We start from the raw sequence: 13828 nt of genomic DNA on the forward strand, positions 1-13828 counted from the left end.
GTCTTGCTGGTTTGTTTTTTTTTTTTTTTTGCTTGCTTGTTTTGCCTGCTGTTTGCAGTTGTCAGTATATTTCTGGCACAATGGGCAAACCGTTTTACAGTGCTGAGGAACCTGCTAGATTTTGCACGGACTCCAGCTCAGAGGAATTTAGCGATTCTGAGTATGTGCCATCTGACTCCCCTACTAAGGAATTGGAGATTGATGATAGTGACCCTATTAGTGCAGAGGCTAGCAGTGGAGGCGCACTTAGCTGAACAGTCAAAGGCTGGTGGTAGCGCACCAGATGTACCAATGGATGTACAAGAGGGTGAGAGTAGCACCAATGCAGCAGTTGGAGAACCTGTGTGGGGGCCTCCCTGTAATTGTCCCTGAAATTCCCCCTCTCACTGCAGTCTTTGGTGTCATGGTGGACACCAATCTTAAATTATAGATTTTTTACAGAGGCCATCCTACAGGACATGGTCCACCTACACAAATCTGTATTGCTGAGCAGCATCTTTCCAGCAACCCTTTACCAGGTTTTTCAAGAGCCCAGGCATGGTATCGCACAAATGTAAATGAAATAAAAAAAATTCTGCCATTCACATTGTCATTGGGACCCGTAGAACGTAACTCTTTAGTTTCCTACTGGGATACCACTACAGTCCTTTCCATCCCTCTTTTTTCAGCTGTTATGCCAAGAATCTGTTATCAAAATTTACTGCGGTTTCTTCACTTTACCAACAATGGCTGTTGCCCCTAATGAGCCCTGTTATGACAGGCTTTATAAATTGATGCCCTTATAAAAAGCCTGTCTCAGCACCATATGAAAGGTGTCAATAAAACCAACCAAATCTAAAATTATCAGAAAAATCAGAGCCTGGAACAAAAATGCAGCAATTTATATGACCCTTTACAATTCTTATGTACCAGGTCCTACATTGTCTTATTACAGTCATCTGCTGTAGCTGCACTCTGCCTTCTTATTTTGCAATGTAGATGAGGTTCCAGACATGCCGGGTAATGACAATGTTGCCAGAATTCATTGCAGGAGTTCCACCAATACCTAATAAAAGATTAAAATTAATAAAAGATCCCCAGAGAGCTTGTAAGGTTTGCCGTTCCAAGGGTGTTAGGCGAGATGTCCAATATTATAGTCCCAAGTGCCTTAGCAAGCCTGCTTTGTGTATCTCACCAAGTTTTGAGGTGTACAATGCTGTAGTACACTATGAGAAGACTTGAATTCTGTGTTGTATAGGTAGGTTAAGGCTCTCTGTGTTTGTTGGTGGTATAAGAATTTAGTATATCTGAATAGTGGTCTAGGTTTTTATGCACAAGTTTGTAGGAACCCGGGTTAGGTGATGCTGTTTTTTTTTTTACTTTAAACTTGTGATTGGGCAATGTGTCTATGTAGATTCTCATTCATCCAGGTCATGATATACATTATCTAGTAGAATTAAGTCTAAAACAACTGGACCTTGAGTTTTTTTTTTCTTGAAAACATTTCACCGCTCATTCGAGTGGCTTCTTCAGTTCAAATGATTGGCAAAGATTTCCCCAAAATTTAAAGGACATGTCAACCCCTCAACCAAAAATTTTAGCAGTGAAGTCTCATAACATTATTTAGATACCTGCCACTTCCGTTGGTCCCTCGAAAGCAAACTGTGAAGCTGCAGCGATCCCTTGATGTTTCTCCTTGTGCACAGCTCTGTAACTCCCTATCCCCCCCTCCCATCAGAATTCTGCTTGTCTCCTGGGGTGCACTTCCAATCCGTTTTTAATGAGCATGCGCACATGTGTATTTTTGTATTTTTCAATGGTTCCATTGAACGTATTCAGTTAGATGTTGGCTGAAACTGACAGGTGTAAGAAGGTATGATCCAGTCACAATGGTACCATGATTTTCATTGATGCAGGTGTTAATCCTTCAAACCATGCTATATTGGATCTAGTGATCTCTAATGACCCAGAACCCAGGAACTATGCAATATTGGATCTAGTGATCTCTAATGACCCAGAACGTATAGCAAGTGGTTGAACCCCTGGGTAATAGTGATCATAATGTTATTTCTTTTGATGTTTGGTGCAGGAAACAAATTTACACGGGGGCAACAAAGACACTGAATTTTAGTGAAAAGGCAAATTTTAGCTCCTTAAGGGCAGGCTCCAACTATGCAGTGGTTGACACATGATATGGTGCATAAAGGGTTACACAAGATAAATGTAAACAAGGTACCGGGGCCAGATGAAATACACCCTCGGGTACTGAGAGAGCTAGGGTCAGAATAACAGTGGCCCTTGTTTCTGATATTTTCAGACTCGCTTTCATCAGGTATGGTACCTACGGATTGGAAGAAGGTGAATGTCATTCCTATATTTAAAAAGGGAGTAAGATCTCAGCCTGGCAATTATAGGCCTGTAAGTTTGACATCCGTGGTGGGCAAGTTATTTGAAAGCTTGTTAAGGGATCACATACAAAATTATGTACTGGAGAATGGCATTATGAGCAGTAATCAGCATGGCTTTATGAAGGACAGGTCATATCAGACCAATTTAATTGCTTTTTTGATGAGTTAAGTAAGAAGCTGGACAGTGGGGATGCAGTAGATATAATCAGTAGATATAATCGTTCCCCACAAACGACTGCTTTCTAAACTAAGGTATATTGGTCTTAGTGAAGTCATTTGCACATGGATAGAAAACTGGCTACAGGATCGGGTACAGAGGGTGGTTGTTAATGGTACATTCTCTACTTGGAGTAAGGTTCTCAGTGGGGTCCCTCAGGGTTCTGTACTGGGTCCACTTTTGTTTAATTTGTTCATAAATGACTTAGGAGAGTGTATTATACAGTAAGTAATGTATCAGTGTTTGCAGATGACACAAAACTCTGCAGACCAGTCAATTCTATCCAGGATGTGGCATCCTTGCAGCAGGATCTTGGCCAACTGGCAATCTGGGCGGCTAAGTGATTCACGGGAGGAGGGGGTTATTCTTCCCCTTTACAGAGCGCTGGTAAGCCCCCATCTAGAATAAGCTGTTCAGTTCTGGTCTCCAGTGCTCAAACGGGACATGATTGAGTTAGAGAGGGTCCAGAGAAGGGCAACTAAGTTGGTAAAGGGTATGGAAAGTCTCAGTTATGAAAAAAGACTGGCCAAGTTGGGTCTGTTTACGCTGGAGAAGAGGCGCTTAAGGGGTGACATGATAACTATGTATAAATATATAAGGGGATCATATAATAACCTTTCTAATGTTTTATTTACCAGTAGGTCCTTCCAACAGACACGAGGGCACCCACTCCATTTAGAAGAAGGGAGGTTCCGTTTAAATATTCGGAAAGGATTTTTTACTGTGAGAGCTGTGAAGTTGTGGAATTCCCTCCCCGAATCAGTCGTACTGGCTGATACATTATATAGCTTTAAGAAGGGGCTGGATGGATTCTTAGCAAGTGAGGGAATACAGGGTTATGGGAGATAGCTCTCAGTACAAGTTGATCCAGGGACGGGTCCGATTGCCATCTTGGAGTCAGGAAGGAATTTTTTCCCCTCTGCGGCAAATTAGAGAGGCTTCAGATGAGGTTTTTTGCCTTCCTCTGGATCAACTAGTAGTTAGGGAAGTTATAGTTCACACTTATACAGTAACTAGGTTATTGATATATGTGCTGAAAAGTTAGACAAAGTGTGTCATATAATTGCCAAAAGGTTTTTTTCAGTAAAGAGGGGATCTCTGGATTTATGATGTATGACTTGGCACCCTAAAATGTTTTTTGTGCAGGTTGGCAGAAAAAAAAAATTGTATGCAGCCTGTGGTTGTTTTGGCATTCAGCTTTTTGTGTTTGAGCTGTAGTCTAGTTACAGTTTTTCTCTTGTTGAGGATAGCACTTGTATTGTGCTGGTGGTATAGCAAACTGATGTGCTGGGTGACTGGTAGGCCGTGAACAATATTTACTTTAGTTGTTTTTGTAGATTTAGGCATCTCTGGATTTGTGGTTATAGTAGGCCTTCGGTTTTCTTTACACTAAAGGTTTTTGAGTGCAGGGTGGTAGAAACTTTCAGATTTGCCTTGGTTTAAAATTTATGAGTTTGTTTTTTTTTTTCACTCGTCAAAGTTTACATTTTAGAAAAAAAATGCAAGGAAAAGTTCCAAATTTCATGATGCAATGATAAAAAGTATTTTGCTTTTGAGTAAAACCTAGAATGTGCCTAGAAATCTGAAGGTCTGTAGTTTCTAAAAGTTCTCAAGATAAAGGAATATTTTAGATTTACATATAAGTTTTGCTATATAAACTGTTTCATGTGCTTTTCCATTTTGTTCTGGTGTGAAATTTTACAAAGCACTGCTCTAGTTTGGGGGTTACTGCTGGACAGGAACAGTGGGTTACCACCACATATTTGGTATCCTTGGGACTTGGGAGTATCAGGGCTTTTACAAACAACAAAAAAAGTGTGTAAAATTAACTTTTTAATGGAAAAAAAACCCCAAAAAACTCTAAATATTTTTTATAATTTTTTTACATATTTCACCCAAAGTACACATAATATCTCCATAAAAGTTACAAAATTCAGTGTGTATGTCGAAGCCCAATTCATGACGAAAAAAACAACATAATTTCCCTAGTTTCATAGAGGTTTTCCTACCAAAAAACATTATTAAAGTGAACGAGTACAAAATGCTTAAAAAACATCTGGCACTGAGGGGAACTGAAATTCAGCTGGCGCTTAAATGATTAGGGATGGTGATCCATATTACAGAAAAATCCCTTATCTGGAAAAGCCCAGGTCCCCAGCATTCCGGATAACAAATCTTATAACTTTATTATAATGGCTTATTTTTAGGAATTCTAATATAGTTTCTGAACTGTATGGCACGACTTTTCATTTCCTTTTAGAGGACAGAAATACTGAAAAGAATTCAGGATTTCATACAAACCAGCAATCCACCAACCCCATCTAACCCCATAATTCTCAATGTATATGTGTAGTAGAAAGAAAGTTTGAGTTTTAGCAAATGTAAATACTTTGATTACAGGGTAAACTGAAAGGGGAAGTATTAATTTCACAGTACCGTTATAGAATGTATTATAAGGAATGCTTAGGACAATGGATGTTTCCATAATTAGGATCATCATACCTTAAGTCTACTGTAAATAATTTTTAAATTAAATAAATCCAGTAGGATTGTTTGCCACCAATATGGATTCATGCAGCTTAGTTAGAATCAAGTACCAAATATTGTTTTATTATTACAGGAATAATCATTTAGAAAAATTAGACTTGTGCACAGAATGGACTATGGTGTTCTCGTATTTCAGAGCTTTCTGGATGAAGAATCCCTTACCTGTATGTAATCCTCAAGGCTTTTGATTCTGACCCTTTAAAGGAGAACGAAATGTAAAAACTAAGTAAGGGTTTTCAGAAAGATCTATGTAAATACAGCCATAAGCACTTGATAGCACAGAACTGCTTCTCTGAGTCCTCATTTAAAGGAACACCACATTTCTTCTATTCTTTACACATGGTCTTCTGTGTCAGACTTCCTGCTCTCAGAAGAGTCCTTCAGGGCACAGCACAGCCCTATTTGCTCCTCTCTCTCCCTCCCATCTGTCCTTTCTCCCACTCCCTCTACTGTGTAATCTTAGCTTATAACTGTTCCAGGAGCAGTGTGCAGGCAGGGAAGCGAAGTTAGACTGAGCTAAACTGGCAGCTGCTATCTTAACAGCCATGGAAGGTCCCTCTGTTTGTTTAACTCAGGTATGGTAAAGCATTCTGCAGAATAAATATGGCGTTCTAGCATGCACTATTATGACTAATCTATTGGCAATAAAATGGCAAAATGCCTTTCCTTCTCTTTTTAAGAGCAGATCAGCAGCTCTAAAGAGTGGATTAAAGGTATGGTTTGAATGTTGTACAGATCCCAAGATCTCAGCAAGTATATGGAAACCATGTTTAAATATACACAATGAATAAAAACTTTTAAATAGAAAAAAAAATCACCCTCTCCAAAAAAGCCAATGCTGTTTCAGGTCTGTCGGGTTTTTTTTCCCCGACACGAAGGGGGGTAAAAGAGGGGGTATTCCTAGCAGAGGTCTCCATGGCACTAAGATATTGGGGGAAAGTGGGAAACTTTTGGAAGTATTTTGGCCAGGTTTAGTTATAGGGGATTCCGTTATTAGAAAGGTGGATAGGGTAATTTGTTGCAAGGATCCTACATACCAAACTATGTGTTTTTGCCTGGTGCTAGTTCAGCATGTGGTGGAATGAGTAGACCGATTATTGGGAGGGGCAAGGGAAGACACTGCGATCTTGGTACACAAAGGTATCAATGACAAAGTTAGAGGAGTGGGGGAGGTTCTCAAGAATCATTTTAAAAAAAAACTAGGCAAAAAGTTGAAAGCGAAGACTTCCGAGGTAATTTTCTCAGAGTTACCTGTGCCACGAGCAATGTTAAGAAGGCAGCGGGAGCTCAGGGAGATAAATGTATGGCTGAGAGGTTGGTGTAGTGAGGAGGGCTTTGGGTTTCTGGAGAACTGGGCTTATTTTTCAATCGGTTATAGACTTTTTGCCAGGGATGGGCTGCACCTTGATGATGCTGCAGCTGCTTTGGGTTAGAAGATGGCTAGAAGGTTGGAGAAGATTTTAAACTAGGCATGGGGGGGGGGGGGTTGCAGTGTGTAATTCTGTGGTAGACAGGTTAGATGAGGTAGTGGGCATAGTAAGGGAAAATGGGGAAGGATAATTGCTTGGGGGTACTGATAATGGCAGGGAGGGCCATAAGCTGTATATGCAAAATTCTCATGCTGGTACCAGTATTAAATGTATGTTTATAAATGCAAAGAGTGTGGCTAGAAAATGCAAAGAGTGTGGCTAGAAAAATGGGAGAGCTGGAGTTGCTGGAGAGAAAATATGATGTGATTGGCATTGCTAAAACATGGTTGAATGAGTCGCATGACTGCGTAGTTAATATTGGAGGCTATACTTTGTTTTGGAGGGACAGAGGCAATAGAAAAAGAGGAGAGGTGTGTCTGTTTGTTAAGCAGTATTTAATAGCAAATAAATGAATTAGGAAGTGATGATGGTAAATGAGGGAGCCAAAGCCTTATAGGTTAAGCTTTTCACAGATAGTATAGAGTCCACCAAATTAATGGTAGGGGTATACTATAGACCCCCTAATGTAAGTGAAGAAAAAGAGGCGTAGCTCCTGTTGCAAACAGAAAAGGCTGCTTGTTTGGGGCAAGTGATAATAATGGGGGATTTGAATTATCCTGATATTGACTGGATCAATAATACCACCAGGACAGTAAATGGGAACAAGCTTATAAACTTTTTGTATGACAACTTTATGTCACAGGTTGTTGAGGAGCCAACCAGAAACCATGCTATATTGATTCTAGTGATCTCTAAAGACCCAGAACGTATAGCAAATGTGACAGGGGTTGAACCCCTGGGTAATAGTGACCATAATGGTATTTAATTTGATGTTTGGTGCAAAAAAACAAATAGGAATATGAACGAAGACCCTGAATTTTAGAAAGGCAAATTTTAACTCTTTGAGGACAGCGCCTAACAGCACAAATTGGGGCATTATGTTTTCTGCTAAAAACACAGAGCAGAAATGGTTGTCATTTAAATTTATTAAATCATTACGGTTATCAATTTATTCTCATAATAAGTAAATGTAGAAGCTTTAAAAATTACACTATGTGGCTTAATTTGGAGGTAAAGAATTGAATAGGAAAAAAAAACATAAGCATTTAAGAAATACAGAAGTCAGATGGGGACAGAAGCTGCATTTAATGAATATAAACAAATGTGTTGTAAAACAGCAGGCTTAAACTAACCCCAAAAAGTTTATTAACTGTAAATAGATGCAGGTTGAGAGTGTGGCCCCATTGAATTATGGTAACAGTATGATTACAAGAGATACAGAAAAGGCAAATGTACTAAACCAGTTCTTTTCTTCAGTGTATACAGTAGAGGAGCCAGAGTGCCAAGTCCCACCCAATAGCTGCAATGTTGGCAGTGGTTGACGCAGGATGTGGTGCATAAAAGTTTATTCAAAATTAATGTAAACAAGGTACCAGGACAAAATGGAATACTCCCTTGGGTACTGAGAGAGCTAGGTTCAGTTTTGCAGTAGCCTCTGTTTTTGATATTTTCAGACTTGCTTTCATCTGTTATGGTATCTTTGGATTGTAGGAAAGCTAATGTCATTCCTATATTGAAAAAGGTATTACGATCTCAGCCTGGCAATTATAGGCCAGTAAGTTTGACATCCGTGGTGGGCATGTTATTTGAAGGCTTGTTAAGGGATCACATACAAAGTTATGTTCTGGAGAAACAGCATGGCTTTATGAAGGACAGGTTAGGACTGATTTTTATGATGAGGTTAGTAAGAAGCTCAACAGTGGGGTTGCAGTATACTGTATATGATCTATTTGAATTTTGCCAAAGCATTTGATACCATGCCCCACAATTGAATGCTTTCTAAACTAAGGTCTGTTGGTCTTAGTGAAGTCGTTTGCACATGGATAATTGTTGTTAATGGTACATTCTCTACTTGGAATAAGGTTTTCAGTGGGGTTCCCTCAGGTTTCTGTAGTGGGTCCACTTTTGTTTAACTTGTTTATTATGACTTAGGGGAGGGTATTATAAATAATGAATCAGTGTTTGCAGAAAACACAAAAGTCTGCACCCAATCAGTTTTCTCCAGGATGTGGCATGCTTGCAGCAGGATTTTGACAAACTAGCAATCTAGGCGGCTAAGAGGCAGATGAGATGTAATTTAGATAAATGTACGGTCATGCCCTTTGGATGTAAAAATGGGCTAGCCACTTAAACCGTTAATATGACTGCACTAGGCAAATCCATAATGAGAAGTACCTTGGAGTCTTTGTAGATAGTAAACTTGGCTGTATCAAGCAAGGCCAGTCTGAAGCTGCAAGGGCAAACAAGTTTTAAGCTGTATTAAAAGGGGGATAGATTCACGTGAGGAGAGGGTTATTCTTCTACTTTACAGAACACTGGTAAGGCCCCATCTAGAATATGTTGTTCAGTTTTGGTCTCCAGTGCTCAAATGGGACATTACTGAGAGGGAGAGAAAGGTAACTAAGCTAGTAACTAAGCGAGTAAAGGGTATGGAAAGTCTCCATTATGAAGACTGGCCAAGTCAAGGTTGTTTATACTATAGAAGAGGTGCTTATGGGAGTATAAATATATGCTGGTACAAATTATATTTGTCTCTGAGGTGCTGGCAACTTTAATGGTGGCTCAGTGCAGGTTTTATGTCCATAATGCTTACCAACGATGCTAACTTTGGGGCGAAGCTGGATGTGGTGTGCTCCTTTCAACAGCATGGGCTACAAAATGTAGTCTGGACTCCCACAATGCATTGTAATAGATCACATGTTAGAAGTATGGTGGTTCTATAGGGTCAGAAGCTACACAGAAAATGGTTCCCTGCATATACAGTAAACAGCCAGCAGAGGGAGTTCACTGCTAATGAGCGACAATAAACGATAATGGAAGCTTATGCTGGAGACATGACAGAGGTTCTGTATAAATATTCGGAAATTATTTTTTACTGTGAGAGCTGTAAAGTTGTGGAATTCCTTCCCTGAATCAAACCTACAGCTGATATATTAGATAGCTTCAAGAAGGGGTTGGATGGCTTTTTAGCAAGTAAGAAAATACAGGGTAAAGTTCTTTCCTGCTTGTGCATGCGCAGTAGGATGAAAAGCCGAACTTTAACAAAAAAAAAAACAGGAACACCAATGTGCACCCCAGTGTTTTTTTTACCTACCAGTGATTCATAGAGGTCTGGCATGGTGCCAAGAGACTGGTGAATTGCTAATGTAGTGCTTTGTTGCTTTTTTGTAGTGGATGTTATGTACTTGGGCTTTACTATAGCTTGTGATGCAGTACCGCACAGAACGTTTATTTTAAAAGTAAGGACTATTGGCCTGTAAAATAATATATGTACTTGAATAGAGAACTGGCTGAAGGATACAAGGAGTTGTAATAAATTGAATTGAATTTTCTAATTGGCCGTGTTGTTAGTGGAGTACTGAAGGGGTCTGTCCTTGGTTCTTTGCTTTTTAAATAGTTTATTAATGACCTGGAGGTGGCCAATGAAAGTAGTGTTTATTGTTTTGCTAATAATATAAGCTCCATGCAGGTTGCTGCCACTTTGCAGAGCAATTAGACAAAATTGGAAAACTGAAAAATGAGGTTCAATATTGATTATGCAATTAACCAATGTGGTTACTCGTGTACAAATTTGAATAGTCCAATGTGTGGCCATTATTTGTGCATGTGTATATCCATTCAAAAAAATATATCTCTTATTATATCATGACCTAAGTGATTCTGTAAAATCTCCAACAAAGTGCAATAATCGCATATCATAAATAATCGCATGATATGCGATTATTGCACACTGCACACTGGACTATTCAAATTTGTACACGAGTAACCACATTGGTTAATTGCATAATGGTCAGAGAATGGGGATTGGGCACCTATTTTCACATGCTAGGGTATAATGGTATTTAGATGTGATGCACTATTGTTTTTTATCCTTGAGAAAGGTCCTAATAAGGACCTTATACCGTATATCTACAATAAAAATTTTTTGATGAAACATTGAAGGGTGTGCTGGCCACAGATGATTATTTTCTATACAGACATAATTTTGGCTAGCACCCCACAGGACAGAGAGCCGCACACACAAGGACTTTGCAATAAAGTGAAAAAATGTGTTCAAAAAAATCCAACTTTTCGAGTACCAACTGTACTCTTCAGGGACAAACCAAAAACCCTTATTTTAGCCAGCACCCAGGGCATTTAAACCAGTTTTAGGGTGTGCTCCACTCTTCCTTGTGTATATATATGTGTATATATATATGTATATATGTGTATATATATATGTATATATATATATATATATATGTATATATATATATATATATATATATATTAGTATGTACTGGGTTTTTTTGGAGGGGTTTAACCATACATGCATTGACCTTTTGTTTCTTCTTTAGGTGCCCATTCTATTTGTTTACAGGGCTGACCAATGAGCTAATAATTGGGCCTTTAAGGAAACCACCTTTTTAGTTGTAAAGGCTCTATAATGAACAGTAATACAGGTCAATGCAGAATTTACTAAAATCAAATAAAGGAGTAGAATTTTTTTTTCATTATTATTATTACATTAATTTTTACGTGCACAAACAAGCAGTCAACAGCTATTAATAATGGAATGCATTAAAATAGTGAGTGTGCAAGTGTATTACACTAATGTGTGTGTACACTAGGCAATTTTTTTGTTTTATGTAGCACTAATCTGGTACAAGCAGGCAGAAGAGACTGGGAGGAGGACTGGCATTATTGTCATTGTAGTAATTTAGGGGTATATTTATTATGCTGTCTAAAAAGTGGAGTGAAGCATTACTGGTGATGTTGCCCAGGGCAACCAATCAGCAATTAGATTTCAACCAAAGCAAAGCATTTGATTGGCTGCTATGAGCAACATCACCGGTAATGTTTCACTCCAGTTTTTACACAGCATGATAAATATACCCCTAAGAGCACCTTAGTAACTAAATGTACAGGTATTGGACCTGTTATCAAGAATTCTCACGACGTGGCGTTTTTCTGGGTACGGGGTATTTCTGTAATTTGGATCTCAAGTCTGTTGAAAAATAATTTAAACATTAGTAGGTTTGTTTTGCCTTCACTAAGGATTAGTTATATTTTAGTTAGGATAAAGTACAAGATACTGTTATAATATTACAAAGAAAAAGAAGATCATCTGTAAAATTTAGAATTATTTTCTTATAATGGAGTCTATGGGAGATGGCCTACCCGTAATTCGTAACTTTCTGAATAACTGGTTTCCTAATAACTGATCCCATATTTGTACTAAGAGCTATTTTCAGTAGCCTTGTATTTCCTCGCTTGCTATTTAAGCTTCTTCTTGAAGCTATCAAATACCAGTATGTCTGGTATGTCCAGGTCAATGAAGAATGCACTAGAATCAATTAAAGGGGAGATTCAACTTCAATGTCCAAATCTTATTAAACCACCATCAATGCTTTCAGTGTGCCAGAAAATCAATTTTTCATTAGTTGCCCTTATGCAAAAATCATTGGTTAATTTGTTCCTTGCACCTCCTTGCAATGGCATATCGTTATACAAAGGTGAACAACCCCTTTAAAGGAGTAGAATTTTTTTCACTTAGAAACTATTGATACTGGGATTTTGATAACCAGTCTCTGTGTTACAGCTATGAGGAATTGAATGCAGTAAAAGTCCCCAAAATAAAAGACCCCAAAAACAAAATTACACAGAGCGATTAATGAACATGCAAGTGTATAGATATCTGCAATTGAAAATTCAGAGTCCTACCGTAGGTTCCAGTATTCAAAGGAAGTACTCATCAACAGGTAACAGGCCCCATGCTGGCTGTACAACTTTCAAATTCAATCCAAATAACCTGGAGAGTACACGTTCTTCAATGCAACAGTGTAATTTATTGAGATATCATCGCACTACATGTTTCGGCTAACAGCCTTCCTCAGGTGCATATAAGAGTGACATTAGCAAACAGAATAAATACCTAACACCCCACCAACAAGTTCCACCAGCTCCATAGTGTGGCCAGGTGTATAGATTATCATGAAAAGAAAGTGTACTGCCATCTAGTGGCCTACCTTTAAATGGCACCTTAGTAGCAATATACAGATACATTGTATACAGATTAGTTACAAATGTAGAAAAGGCAGTTTCCTACCAGACAGTCAATTGAGAGAACATTTGCTCTTTTCACATGAATAGGAGTCCATCAAAATAGAAGTTCTTAGCTTTATAACCTGTAAGAAGTATAGCATTATAAAAAGCATTTGAGGCTCAAGGCTTCATTCATACCCAGTGGTTCAAGGGTTCCCATTATATGTATCCATTTTGCCTCATTTTGCAATAGTAGACGTGTTCTGTCTCCCCCCCTCTTTGGGACGGCCACGTCTTCTAAGACTAACCAACGTAATGAGGCCGGGCTGTATTTATGCAAATAAAAATGTTTTCCCACGGGTGTCTGTGTTTTCTTTTTCTCAGGATCATATGCCGTTATAGAGTGTGTTCCCGTATTCGTGTTTTGACTGGTCCAGCAGTTTGACCTATATACATTTTCCCACATGGGCATTTTAATCCATATACCACAGACTCAGAGTTGCAAGTATGGTACCCCCTGATAGGTATTTTATGGCCCTTATAAGGATGTGTTATGGAATCACCTTTAATAATAGAGTTGCAGTTACTGCACCCTAAGCAGGGAAAAGTCCCATATTTTGGAGGGCCAAGGAAACGGGTTCGTTTTTCAGTTCTCAGTAAATCTGACTTATCCAATTTGTCTGCCAAATTACTGCCCCTTTTATACGAAAACAATGGTGGTGACTTACAAAGTCTACCCAGTGTTGAATCTTTATGTAGAATAGACCAATGGCGTGTAATCATTTTTTCTAGTTGTTTGCTTAGAGGGCCAAATTGACTGACGAATGGTATTCTCGGTTCTACTTGGTGCTTAGCAGTTTTTTCCTTATTAAACATTGAATTTAATTTCTTGAGCACATCAATTCCCAACACGGTTCAATTAAATTCACCGCAGAACACAGTAAAAACACCATACATTACCTTGACGTACAGGTGTTTAATAAGGAAGGGCACATTGTGACTGACCTATTCTCTAAACCCACAGAAAGAAATAACATCCTCAGACCAGACAGTTACCAAACTCCTAACACCATTAAAGGTATACCCAAGGGTCAATTTTTACGCATTAGGCGTATTGCATCTGA

At 38.7% G+C, this 13828-nt stretch overlaps 1 protein-coding gene across 2 annotated transcripts in view; it reads left to right on the forward strand.

Moving 5' to 3' along the window:
• The window catches only part of brpf3 (bromodomain and PHD finger containing 3), a 78609-nt gene that overhangs the window by 12986 nt on the left and 51795 nt on the right, over nucleotides 1-13828 (forward strand).

This window comes from Xenopus tropicalis, chromosome 2 (assembly GCF_000004195.4).
Source record: "Xenopus tropicalis strain Nigerian chromosome 2, UCB_Xtro_10.0, whole genome shotgun sequence".
NCBI classification, from domain to species: domain Eukaryota; kingdom Metazoa; phylum Chordata; class Amphibia; order Anura; family Pipidae; genus Xenopus; species Xenopus tropicalis.